A 13,733-nucleotide genomic window follows, 5' to 3' on the forward strand; every position below is an offset into this window, starting at 1 on the left:
GCTGGGGGAGTTATAAATATATGCACCTCTCCACATTTTACTACGGGGTAACAGCAGGCAGCGGCTAGCAAGGATGTGGCTTGGCTACCCCTGTTCTACCCTCCAGGGACCCCACTTGCTGTGGTGTGACACATAGCTGTCCCCAGAAGGCAGCCAGCCCCTGAGAGTCTTGAGATGGGCTGCAGGTTGAAAACCTATGCAAGTTTCAGGAGAGGTGAAAGGGGCTGAGTCATCATCCGTGAAAAGGAACTGAAGGAAGTTTTGAGATTAGTTCAGTTTCCCGCATCGTGAAGAATCCAAGCAGTTTTTTTTTCTCTCCATCAGGACTCAATCCTGCCAACATCGGCACGGTTCTCGCCACTTGTTACAGTTTCTGCTGCTCTGATCTGGAGCTAGCCGCAGCCATCTCCCCGTGTTACTGCAGTAGCCTCAGATGGTGCTTTCTCCCCCAGGGTAGTCTTAACAGAACAGCCCACGAGGCCCTGTTAATGACTAGATCGCACCCTGTCTCTTGTCTGCACGAAGCTCTCCAGTGGCTTCCTTCAGCGTAAAACCCCTTCCCGACCTGGCGCCCTGTGAGTGCTCTGGCACCACGTCCTGTGCTTCTCTCCATTCCCCGCTCTGTTCCCAGCGCCCCGGGCTCCCCGCCGAGTCCTCGCCCGTGGCGGACACGCTCCCACCGGCGTCACTGTGCTTTTACTGGTCCTTCTTCCTGAAAGGCTCTTCCTGGTGACGTCAGCGTGGCGTTCTACATCATCACTTCAGCCGGGTGTTTGTCCAAACGTCCCCTTCCCCGAGAGGCCTGGTAACACTGAATTCTTGTCTGCCTACCTACGCGCTGTACCCGGTAGCCAGCTCCCTTCCGGATTTTATTTTTCCATCGGCGTATGCTGTCGCCTGTATTCGTTTTCTATGAGTGCCCTAACAAATTACCGTAAGTGCAGCAGCTCAAACAACACAAGTGTATCACCCTGCAGTTCTGTGGTTCAGAAGGCCGACGCAGGTCTCGGGGGGGTATAATCGAGGCGTCGGCAAGACTCCAGAGGAGAATCCATCCGCTTGTCTTTTCCAGGTTCTAGAGACCGCCCAAATTCCGCGTGGCCCCTTCTCCATCTTCAAAGCAGTCTTCCATCTCTCTGCCCATTCTCTGGGAATCACATTTGCCTCCGGACTCTCTTTTCCTGCCTCCCTCTTCTGCTTTTAAGGACCCTTGTCAATACAGTGGGCCCCATCCGGAGAATCCAGCCAGAATCATCACCCTATTGTAAGATCAGCTGCTGAGCAAATGCAATTCCACCTGCAGCCTTAATTCATCTTTGCCATGTAGCTTAGCATATTCACAGGTTCCAAGGATTAGGATGTGGACATCCTTGGGGGCTATGAGTGGGCCAGCCCCACTGGCCCACTGTCCAATCTGATCATTCATTGTGATGACTGCCTCTGCCAACTAGAACGTAAGCTGCAGGAGGGCAGGGCTTTTGCATCAAGTTGGTTCATTGCTTCATCCTCACCAGGCATCTACCATGGTACCTGGCACATAGCGATCACTCAAAATATATATATATTTTTTTAACAAATGCATGAACACATGGTGCTCTCGGAGCATTCTCCACCCTTCTCCACCCACCTTCAGGTCCTGGGAGGCTGGTTTGTACATACTGTGTGCCTGCTCTCCCCTGTCTGGAATGTTCTCTTGCCTGTCCTGTAAGTTTTTCCACTCTCAGTCATTCTTAACACCTGACACTTTGACATCCTTTGGTGAACTTTCCCAGTTCTCCCAGGAAGAATGAGAACTACCCTCCCCTGTACCTGCTCACAGTGCTGCTGGCATCCTGGAACTGTGTCTGTCTCCTCCTCTAGTACGCCCTATGAAGACTGCAAAGTCTTTGGGTTTTTTTTTTTTTTTAGATCTTTGTATTCTTGTATCAAGCATATAGTTAAGTATCTGATCATTTTTTATCTAATACATTTATCTATTTTAGTGGAAAGGGACTCGATTTTAGAATTCAGTAGTGACTGCGGCATGAGGCTCTAGAGACAGAGTGCATATTACACTTTGGAAAATAATAATACTAAAATTGCTCTGAGTGCTTAGTGCTTGCCAGGAACCGTGTCGAGTATTTTACATGCATTATCTTATTTGATTCTTAAGACAAAGCTATTCTGATGTCAGAGTCCATACTCTTCAAGTGGGGCTAAAATTCCATGGACAGTTGGGATCAGAAATAAGTCGTGGTATGGCAGCTAAGAGAGAGAGGATGTGAGTTCTAACACATACATTTATATGGTCATGTCTAAATACAGAGAGAGAGAGAGAAAGAGAGACAGATGAGAGGGAGAGAGGGAGGGGGAGACAGAGCAAGTTTAAATGCCACAGCATAACAGAAGTAAGAAAACAGTGGGTGAACCAGAAGGCGAGAAGTAATGGGTGTCCCCCAGCTCAATGCGATGTTTCAGATGTTCCCTTGGTGGCAATTATGCCCAGCACAGCCTAACCTGGGCATTGATTTCTGGGCCCAAACTTGATCGAGGCTAATAGAATGAGACTGATGCTCGGGTATTATGAACTTGACTTTGAAGTCAGAGACTGACTCGGGAACTCTGGACACACTGGCAAGTTCAGCGGAGGAAATCTTTTGAGGTGGGGCGGCTGCTGTAAATCCTAAAATAACCTGGGAATATTTGGTTCGTGTCCAGGAAAACTCTTCTTGTAGGACTTTTTAACTTTTAACCCCAAGGGGTGAGGGGATTGCTAGGAAGTGGGGACCTTGTCCTGACACCCCACCTGAAGCAGAGCAAACCACTCTTACATGTTCACCATGACTGTTCACATTCACCCTTTACGGGGGACAGACTCCATGCTAGGATGAAGGGTTTGAAACCTCTTCATTTGTCAGAGGCGGGGGTTGACGATCAGAGAGGAGATGGGTGTAAGACATCTCTGTCTGCCCTCCTCCCCCCAATCCAGGGCCTGCCCTTCCCCACCAGCTTTGTGCCCTGAGAAACATCCTTGTGGGAACGGCATCAGTAACCCCACCTACCCCGTGCCTTCTGGTTTCTGGCTGGATTTGGCCAGTGGGAGCACTCGCAGGTCAGAGAGAGCTGGGTGGAGGGAGAGGACAGCTGGAGTGTTTAGTTCCCCTGCTCCCTTCCTGTGGGGTCAGTGCAGGCCTCTGATCCCTCCGCCAAAGGGCACAGATCCTGCTGGGTGACCCTCTCAGCACAGTCATCTGACTCCAGGTAATACACCTGCTCCCTTATCTTAGCCCCTCAGGTCTGGGCCTGGCAATGTGCCCCACCCCCGCCAGCCCCCTGCTGGGGTTCTGCCCGTCCTTTGCTCTGTTCCCTGTAGCCTGCCCTTTGCAGACAGGCTCTTCACTAAATTCTCCCCAGATTATCCTGGCTTGAGTGTGCTCTTTGCATCTTGCCAGGCCCCTGAGACATGTCATGTGACTTGCCCAAGATCACATGAGAGAATCAGGCAAGAACTCCAGCCCCTCTGCCCTCTTGGGCAAGCAGCCCTTTGGTCAAGGGGGTCCCAGTGGACACTGCCTCTCTTTCTGGTGGGAGCAGCTTGGGGGTGGGGGGCTCTGACATCAGGCAGGCTGGAGAGACAGAAGGAGAGGATCCCATGGATCATGCCAGGATGATACAGTGGCTACCTTGAGCCATCCTGGAAAAGAAGAATGAGAAATGTAAGTGTCCAGGACCCTCCACCAGCCCCAGGACCTGGGAGGACCTCAGTTCCCCAAAAGTCAACAGACAAAATATCAGTTAATACTTACAGAGTGCACACTGGATTCTGTGCTCTGTGCAGACGTGAAACAATCAGATCTTCATAACAGTCCGCAAGGAAGTGAATCACTTGAAGGAGAAAGCAACACTGATTGTAACACATCCTGTATCCGGAGATTTTTTTTTAGATGAGTATATCAACATCAAATACAATAGATAATATTTCCATTTTGCTAATGGGGAACTGCCTCCTCCTCCTCATCATTAGCGGGATTACAGTGATCTGTATTGTTACCATCATCGGTATTATTTTTATACCCAGACCACGCATCACAGTCTCACAGAACCCCCCAGGAAGGACAGGTGTCTCCATGAGGTCCGCTCCGGGCAGGTGCAAGTCACACCTGACCCATTCTTAAGAGGTCGCTTCATGCATGAGTGTGGCTTCCGGGCCACAGCACGTACTCAGTAACCATGTCTCCACTGGATGGATGAAGGGAGGGAGGGCTGAGTGAATCTGTGAGATCACAGCTTTTGGGATGCCGAGGCCAGCTCCAGCATCCTCAGTTTAGCTGTCTGACTTCAAGTTCCTCATCTGTAAAAAGGGGGATGGCAGCGGTCTCCCATGGTGGTTGTGTCACGTGTAAAGTGATCGACTCGGCGCCTGGTAGTGAGTCCTCCCAAAGTACCGGTTCCCCATTCTCCTCTGTTTCTGGTTAAGAAAGCCGTCAGGGCTGACTGAGCACGAGGACCAAGTTCATTGCCTCCGGATGCTTCCCCCAGGGTCACTGCCTGTGAGCCCCATGAATGCGGCCCCAGGTGGTGGTGGCTGAGAAGGGGGGACACGGGGTGAAGTTTAAGGAGATTCATGACCTTGGCTGTCCTCTGAGGTCTGATTTATGGGGCAGTGCCGTCGCTTGGATGAGATGTAGACGCTGTGAATGAAAGAACTGTAGAAAACCTTAATCCCCAAATGGCAGAAAGAGATACTCTCAGGTCCGGGATGTATTTGATCAAATATATCAAGTGGGGCATGATTTTCCCACAAGGAATCCAATCAGCTGTCAGGCCTCTGCTGGCCTTTCTAAAGTAGGAATGAAATATTTTCCCACTTAGCCAACAAAATCTTTGGCTGAGTTTGCTCAAAAAAAAAAAATCTGGACTCAGGCTATTACAGTCCCATCATTGAACCAAGGCCAGCACAGAGGGTAAGAGGCCGGGGGAAGGGGCACTGGAGGAAGAACCCCCCCCTCTCAGAGAACAAATAGCCAGTCTCCTTAGGGTTGGTGAAAGGGGGCTTGGGCAGAGCCTTGATGTGTAGGCTTCTGGGAGGCCAGGCTGGGAAAACGGAAGAGAAGTTGCCATTTGCCTCTCGTCTTAGGTGAGGCTGGCAGTTGAGCTGTTTAAGGGCTCCTGGGAGCAGAGGGGAAGCAGCTCTGCTGGCAGAACCGACCCTGTTCCATCACTTCCCCGGGTCTGCGCTCCTGGCCGTGGGGCTGGCAGACCTGTTAAACATCCAGGGAGGATAATGGGCTTCCCAGAAGCGGGAGGTGGCTGGGATTCAAGGCTGTCTGATGGAGCAGGGGTGGGGGAGACATTCTGACTCCCTCAGTCTCAGACCTGCCTCTGTTGACCCCACCTCTTAGACCAGCTCCTCTTGAAAGTCTTTGCCTCTGGAAATAATTCCTTGAACCCCACCCCCACCCCCACCCCGCCTTGGTCTTCCTTGGGCACTTCCTTCACAGTAGGCAGGATGGGAACTGAGAGTCTAGATGAAGAACAGACGGCAGTGTCTTCTCAGCATCCAGGCTGCAGGTTCTTTTGCCGCACCAGCGTTCTGAACTTCAGCGCATAGTAGGTCTAGCTGTGGTGGCTTCCTACACATCCTGGGCCTTCCAAGCTTGACTCCTGCTGCCGTAGGATGTCCAGCCGCTTTCTGTTTGGTGAACATGAGTCCATCCTAAGAGCCAGTGGAAAGGTCAGCTCCACCGTGAAGTCTGATGTGGCTCTATCCCCCAGCTGCCCAGGGGCGTTTTGCACACCCTCTTACTTTCCTGGTTTGTAGGCTGTTTCTCGTTGTGCCCTTTCCCACTAAAGCAGGGGCGCTGTGGGCTCAATTGTATCTCCCCCCAAATTCATGTTGAAATCCTAACCCCAGTCCTTCAGAATGTGAGAGTATTTGGAGACAGGATCTTTAAAGAGGTAATTAAGGTAAAATGAGGCCATCGGGGTAGGCCTTACTCCAGTGTGACTGGTGTCCTTATAGGAAGAGGAAATTAGGACACAGAGGCATGTCAGCCTTCCAGCCTCCAGGACTCGGAGAAAGCAACCCTCGGTGTGGCAGCCCGAGCGGGCCAATTCAAGGGGTTCAGCAAACTGGTTTTTTTTTTTTTTTTTTTTTTTTTTTTGGTTAAGGATCCAGAAAGCAAAAATTTCAGCCCTCCAACCACACGGTGTCTGTTGAAACTGCTCAGCTCTGCCGCTGTAGTGTGAAAGCTCACGGTCACGGCGGGCGTGCCTGGGTTCCCATGAAACTTACCAAACAGGCAGCAGCTGGCTGACCCTGGAGGGAGATGAAGGCTCCAGGAGGCCAGGGTTAACCACCACTTCATTTTCAGTCTGTTCCTAAAGGTGGAGTGTAGGGCTGGGCACCCAGTAGGTGTTCAGCTGATTTTTTTTAATCAATTTAAGAAGTTTATGTATTGAAAAAATGATACAAGTTGCAAAAGCAGGACAAAGAGTTCCATGTTCCCTTCACTGTGTCCGTTTCACCTATGACATCGCATTGGTGCAATCAATGCACAGCAGCTAGTCTATAGATCTTAAAGCCAGAAAACTCTGCTCTGCCTATTTTCAGCTGTGTTTCCCTGGGCACGTCACTTAACTCCTCTGATCCTCAATTTCCTCATCACTAAGATTGTACTGAGGATAGAACCTATCTTTGGGCAGCAAGAACTGAGAAAATACATACCAGGAAGTTCACACAGCATTCAGGACTTAGTAACTGCTCAGTAAATACAGACAAGGATAAGAAGCATTAAGTGTTTCCCTTTCACTATTTCCCTGGTGTTTCCAGACCCAAACCCCTCATTCTGGGGTGTAGACATCTGTCTTGCAGGTGACCCTTGGAGAGATCAGCTCAAAACTTTCCCTAGGGACACCCCCTGCAATGGGGGCAGAAGAAACGCCTTGTTATGGGAGCATCTCTAGGACTCTTCGGTGAGGATGAGCAGGGGAGAAGGGGATGGTTCCAAAGAGCATGAGGTCAGAGGAGGACCACAAAATGCACTTGACATCACATTTCGGAACAGGCCTGTTGAAAATAAACTGCAACTTCATTCATACATTGACAGCGAACAGAGGGTCCAACCCAGAGGTGTTCCTTTCGCGAATACAATCCAGGGGTTACTATTTCTCACTGCTCGATCCGGCCACCCCCCCCCCCTAGAAAGGCTTGGATGAGGCCAGTGATAAAAATGGCAGAAAGGAGAAAGCCCCAAACCCTGTGGAGCACAGGCGGGCTCAGCTCCACATGACAGGTCGCTTGGACCAGGCTTTTCAAAAGATGATGACAACGGTGATAAGGAAAGAAACAGTTAACGTTTAAGTTGCCCTGTTTTCAGACGTGGTGTTCTGAGGGCTTTACGTTTATATCTGTTCACTTACATGAACGGACTCTCTGTAGTTCGCCAAGGGAAGAATTATCGTTTCTTTCCATTTCACAAATGCGCAAAATATGGCAAAGAGAGGTTAAGTGACTTGCCCAAAGCCACACAGCCAATACAAGGCAGGGCTGGGATTCGAACCCAGGCCCCGGCTCTGTAGTCTGTGTTCAGCCACCAAAGACACCCCGTGGCTCCGCCTCATCAAATAGTCCTGCCAGTGGATGTGGGAAAGTTCCCACAGTTGTTCCTCTAGCCCAGGAATGAGCAAAGTTTCTATAAAGGGCCAGGTTTACTTTCTGTAAATCTGACTTTGTGGACAAGAGGCCAAGCTGAGCGTACAATGTAGGTACACAGAAGAAACAAGTTTCCACCATGATTTTACTGACATTTTTCAATTAATAGTACTAATTGAGAGCATTGTTTGGAATACAGGCCTGATAATGAGAAAAATGGGTCTTTTCTGGGGGTTCACTTGGCATAAATGGGGAACAACATTCGTGTTTCCTACCACCATGGGAGAACCATGGCCTCAAACTACAAAGCTTTCCCTTCCTCCTCTGAAACGTTGTTCCTCCCTCCTGGGAACTCAGCAGAACACGCGGCCGGTGGGGTTTCTCCCGGGCACCCCTCTACCTCCGTCGTAGGGTGGGGGGACTTCTTATATGGGGCAGCGGTTTGGATCGAGACATTGAGCTAAGACTTCCTGGGTCTTGGAATTCTAGGTGGGCCTGGTCGTTAGCTGTGTGGCCCTTCACCCATCTAGAACAGAGGCGGTTGACCAGCGCTGAGTTTTGTCCCCCAGGGGATGGTTGGAGATCTTTCTGGTTGTCACAACTTGGGGCCGGGGAGACTGCCGGCATGTAATGGGAGAAGGCCTACAGTGCACAGGACGGCCCCCTACAGCTGAGAGTTACAGCCCCAAATGTCAGAAAGCCCATTCTAGAAGCTTCCATTTCCTCATCTCTAAGTTGGGCTGTGCTACCTAACTCTACAGGAAGATTAAATGAGCTGCAATAAATGCAAAGACAGAGCGAAGCAAGCCAGGTTGTAAAGTACACGTGGTAAATAGTATTCTTTTTCCGATTTGTACTCAAAGATTGAAAAACCTAAGACCATTCTGGGAGGTGGAATCGGGCTGCTCTCGTCCAAGGCTGGAGCGGGGGGCTCCCGGAGGGAAGAGCGATTTTGTTATTGTCTGTCCTCCAGGCCACCCCTCCCTCCCCCTCCCCCCTCAGCCAAGCTCCGAGACTGGATGCAAAAGCCATTATTAAAAAATGAACATGAGTTGTTTTTTCCCCTTTTTGATCAAATAATCCAGTTTGCTGCCTCAGACAAATCATTATTCATATGGAACCTGCCCGCGGCGCCCCTGAGGAGGAAGGCCAAATTGATTTAACATCTAATCCAGTTTGTACCTTCTGCTAACCCCGGCGGTATGCTAACTGCACCCTCGGAGGGTGGGGAGGGGGGCTGGGGGGCAGAGAGAGGCGGCAGGAGCTGAGCCGAGGCGCAGCTCTAAGACCAGCTCTGTGCAAAAGTGAGATGGAGACGCAGCGGGTCCTTACGGCACCCACCCTCCTGCCTTGGCCTTTCTCATCCCCGGAGCTAGCCTTCCTCCTCCCGTCAGCTTGTGAGAGTAACAGCAACGCCACGCACCCGAGAGCAGCCGGTCTGTGCTGAGTGAAGTCCCTGACAGCACCCCGGGCAGGAGACATGGGAGGCGCGTCTTCCAGCTGGAGGAGCTGAAGCTCAGAGAGGTTGAAGACCCTGCACAGGAAGTTCGAGGGCCAGGACTCAAAGTCATTTTGGCTGGCTCCCAAAGCTGTAACTAGTATATCAGCAGGCTCCTGGTGCAGGGAACTGTTTAGAGGAATTCTATAGTTTCTTCCCCAAAAGGTCACCCAAGTAATACTCCGGCACATTTGTGTTGCCGGTGGGTGGTGGTTGCAGGGTTATCACCCCAACTCTGAATGCCCTGCTCCTCACTACTAAGTCTGTCCATCCGTCCTCTCCCTGGGCTTCAGGGTGGAGGTGGGGGTGTAAAAACAAATTCAGACAGCCTCCGGATGGGACAGTGGTCCCCTAGGGTACTCGGCAGGGTCTTCTGGCTCCGTATCGAGGTCGAGGGGATAATAGGGATGGACAAATGGCTGGCTGTGTCCCTCTATACAGTGGTACATCCTAGGACATTACCCTGAACCAATATATGGCAGATTCAGGATTCAACTCCAGGTCAGTCTGGCTCCAAGCTGGAGTGTTCTTTCTTTTGGGCGGCACCGTGCCCCTTCCCTGGTGTTTTATACCCTCTTCTGCTCCCCATGGAAGCTTCCTCTTGGGAGGTGGTGGTGTGCCTGAGGGGGTGCTTCTGAGAAAGAGGTGGGGAGGAGAGGGGCAGGCAGGGGTGTCTCTGCCCTAGGTCAAGTATAAAGAGGGGGGTGGGGCGGAGAGGAAGTTGGTGGGAAAGAGACAGAGACAGAAGGAGAGAGTGAGAAAGAGAAGAAGGGGGAGAGAGAGAGAGGGAAGAGGAGGGGAGAGGCAAGGACAGGAGGGGAGAAAGGGTGCCATGTATTCATAAGGACTTTGAGAGAAGGGCCGTTGCAGCTATGCTAGGAGTCCAGGCATCAGAGGGACTCAGGAATGGTTTGCTCCTGGCTTTGTCCAGCGCAGCAGAGCTCTGATGATGAGGGTCTGTGGCTGAGGCAGCATCATTTGGCACTTCGAGGGGCTGGCAGCTTTGGGAGGATCAAGAAACGGTCCTGACAGAGAATTATCATCTTTGCGTTAGATTCTGACCTCCTGATGGTGGGAGACCCAGGCCTTGGAGGCAGCCCCTCACTGGCAGGTCATCCTCCTGGGAGAACAGATTATTCTTTATGAGCACCTGTGAGGTGCCCTCTCGGGGTTCCAGAAAATCTGCAAAAAACTAAACATGGGGACCCCAAGCTGTGCAGGCAGGAACCGATGGGTGGTGGCATTTGAGAATCAGCGTCAGGGGAAAGAATCTCCTTAAGCGCTTGTTAGTCACACATCAAGCCCCCATCTAGGGAGCTGTGCCGGATGCACTTATTCCCCACGAGCGGGGTGTTGTTATCACCCGTTTTGTGGGACGAGAAGTGGAGGTGGGACTCATGGCACCGCTTAGTGGCAGAGCTGGGGCTGGAACCCTTGCAGCCTGGCCGCCCTAGGTGCTCTGATCCCAGCGCTCCGTGCCCCGGCTGCGCGCATCACCTGACGGGGCTGGGAGGTATGGGTTATCGCATCTTTCCTGCAGGATCTAAAGCCCTGGAAGGACTTGCACCAAGGTAGCAATGGCATCCTTAGGGGATGCAGGTTCTCTGCCTGACTGCACACAGCAAGATGTGTGTCTGCGTTTCTGTGTGTGTGGTTGTGTGTCTGTGTGCGCACGCATGTGCCTTTCTGTAGGCTTTTGTGTTTGTGTTTCTCTGTGTATTTTTATGTGAGTCTGTTTTGTGTTTCTGTATGTGTACTTGTGTGTTTGCGTCTGTGTTGGTGTTTATATGGGTGTTTCTGTGTGTATGTCTTTTGTTTGCATGTCCATATGTGTTTGTGTGTGTGTTTCTGGTTGTGCTTCTTTCTGCAGTAGGGTGTGTGAATGTCGGTGTGCGTGTGTGTGTGTCTTAGTACTTGAAGGCTGGAGGACAGAGGAGAGGGTTAGCACAGGAGAGAGACTTGTCAAAACAGCATCCCCAACGTGCAGGTGACCGATGGAGGGAGACCGAGCGAGTACAGCATCCATCCTTGCTGAGAACGGTAGCTTGGTCCTGGCTCCTGGCCCTGGTCCTCTTGGGTGTGGGTGTGGCGGCCCAGGCTCCTTTCTCGTCCCCCTTGCAGCAGCCCCTCCCTGTGGCCTCGTCACCACCGGTGCCTGCATCCACCCTACTGGGTGATGCTGGTGGCCAGCGCCTTCTCCTCACCCCACCTGCTGCTGCTCCTCCGCCCAGAGCTGGCCCGTCCTCACAGCACAGGGCTGCATCCGCAGCCCCACAGTCTGCGGGACAGTGTCTCCCGGCCTGTGACTTTTGTGACCTCCTTGAACAGCCCATGTCGCTCACTCCAAGCCTCTCACCCCTGCCCAGGTTTCAAGCCTGCACCTTCCTGTGGGCCCTTGGATAATTCCCACAGGAGACTCACACTGCAGACCCAGAGGTCTGGTGACACTGGGGGCCAGGAGGGGGCTGGGACATGGCATATGGAGTGTGTCCCTTGGGCTCTGGGTGACAGATCCCCTGACACCAGCCTGAGTCTTGTAGCAAAATCTACCAGCTCTGTCTGGGACGTCATCACCATCGATTCAGGCAGCAGATGGGCTCTCTGACCCCTGACACGGCCCAGAGCACAGGCTCCGAGGAGGGGACAGAGTGGGGCTGGCAGACTAACCCTCCGAGCCTGGGGCATTTTGCAAAGAAAGCAAGAACCACTTGCAGTGAGATATTTCTCCATCTGCCTTGGGGGAGGGACCCACAGGACTGGAAGGTCCCTAGCAGGGTCCAAATGAGACACGAGGCTGTCCCCTCTGCGTGTGACGTCACCGGCTGCACAGCCGCTGACCCGAGCCGGAGGGAGCGGTCTCTGGACAAAAACAGACAGGAACAGGCCACCGCCGGCCTGCGAGCCCACCGGGGCTACAGTCAGAGCCAGTCACCGGGGGTCTGCGCTGCCTGGACCTGGGCTCATCCCAAAGCCGACCCCAAGACTGGGATTTGGGGCCAAGTAGTTTCTTTGGGAGGTGAGCCCAGGAAGCAGTGATGAGTGAGGGGGGCAGAGGCAGAAAGGGACGAAGACCAACAGAAGGGGCATCCTGGAGCAGGGGACCTCAGGAGGCCCCTGGAAGACTGCGCGGAGCTCGGCCAGCCCAGGGCATGGGCCTCAGCGCTCACCCTCCAGTTTCCGCCCATCGTGGGCACTTCTAGTGGGCTGAGCAGGTGTCAGTGAAATGCACAGAGGCAGGCCCTGGAGGGAAGATGCCATCACACAAGGGGGGTTGCCCCTGAAGTGACAGATGGCCTCGCTGTGGCCAAGGGGACACGGGAGGACACTGATGGCGTCTGCTACGTGGATGAATGGTGCCACCATCAGCAGATCCTGCCCCCGTCGTTGCCCTGTTTTCTGTCCTCTGACACAATCAGCTTATCCTCTTGCTCGTCCCTGTGACTGCAGCATCCAAGCCTCAGCTCAGGGAGAACTCTCCACTCCTTCCCTTCCCACGATCCCCCTCTAGGGTAGGACTCCGCACCCCTGCTCTGCTGGCACCTGGGGTTGGCAGAGTCTTTGTAGGGGGCATCCTGTGCACTGTAGGAGGTTGAGCAGAGCCCGAGACCCCTACCGCTATATGCCAGGAGCACCCGCCCCCAGTTGTGACAACCAAAAAAGTCCCCAGACATTGCCCAGTGTCCCCTGCAGGGCAAAATCGCCCCCAGTTGAGAACTGTCACCTTGCATTGTCTTCTTCAAAGCAACACGTGACTCTCTGCACTTCCCGCGCTGTTCATCCACCCACTGGCGTTCCTTCTGCAGCCCCGCCTACTCAATGCGTCGCCCCACGAGAGCTGGTCCTTCTCTATCTTGTTGCACCAGGTTTCTTTTCCCCCCAAATCCCACTTGGCCCAGAGGAGGCCCTGGATAGAGAGCTGCTGCAGTAAGTCCAGTTGTCCCGATTGGTGAGGCGGCTCTGTTGGTCCCTTTGGTTTTCAGGTTGTTTGAAGGTTGGAGTGAAACTCCACTTGACCTTGGCCACTGTGGAATCGAGTTGCCCAAGTCCTTTCCTCTGTCTTAGTGGGTAGAATCTTGCCAACCAAGTGGGACTTTGATGGACACCAGAGAAGCCTGCAGGGTCTGGGGACCGCTCTGGGGAACACCAGTCAGTGCTGACAGCAGGGGGCTGGGAGCGGAGGTGTAGATGGTGCGTGAAGTCAGTTGAGATCACACCCTGGAAGCTCTCACTGTGAGGAAATTATGAGATGACAGCTTGTTTTCTTCGAATTGTATCTTTCTTCTAAAAGCAGATCTCAGAGAAAAAGAATGGAGGAAGGGAAGAAGAGAAGGAGGGAGGGAGGGGAGGGGGAGTTAATTTAGATGGTGTGAAATCTCTTGTTCCTTTTTTTGACGTATTTTAAAACATAATTTTGAAAATGGGCTTTAGAATATATAATTTTATCACCTGGCTTATGATGAAATATACTGTGAACACCATGAACCTATTCCAGGGTGCAGATGCCCATCTTCTCGTGTCTCATTACGGAAAGAGCAAGAGAGCTCTCTGGGGTCCTTTTTGTAAGGGCACTAATCTCACTCACGGGGGGCTTCAGCCTCATGA

The 13,733-nt window shown here is 52.4% G+C and overlaps 2 long non-coding RNA genes across 8 annotated transcripts in view; one reads left to right on the top strand and one right to left on the bottom strand.

The window, feature by feature from the left end:
* The window catches only part of LOC116276563 (uncharacterized), a 370,958-nt gene that overhangs the window by 327,467 nt on the left and 29,758 nt on the right, over positions 1-13,733 (top strand). The window lies entirely within an intron of this gene.
* Positions 2,965-13,733, bottom strand: part of LOC140690939 (uncharacterized) — a 186,324-nt gene continuing 175,555 nt past the window's right edge. For 2 of the 3 annotated variants that reach the window (XR_012066345.1, XR_012066344.1), the window contains 2 exons: positions 3,786-3,864; positions 2,965-3,673 (listed from right to left, as the gene is read on the bottom strand). This is a non-coding gene — a long non-coding RNA (uncharacterized lncRNA). Of the gene's footprint in view, positions 3,674-3,785; positions 3,865-12,967; positions 13,413-13,733 lie in introns of those variants that run through there. The other variant, XR_012066347.1, reaches the window with a different exon arrangement.

This window comes from Vicugna pacos, chromosome 32, assembly GCF_048564905.1.
Source record: "Vicugna pacos chromosome 32, VicPac4, whole genome shotgun sequence".
NCBI classification, from domain to species: domain Eukaryota; kingdom Metazoa; phylum Chordata; class Mammalia; order Artiodactyla; family Camelidae; genus Vicugna; species Vicugna pacos.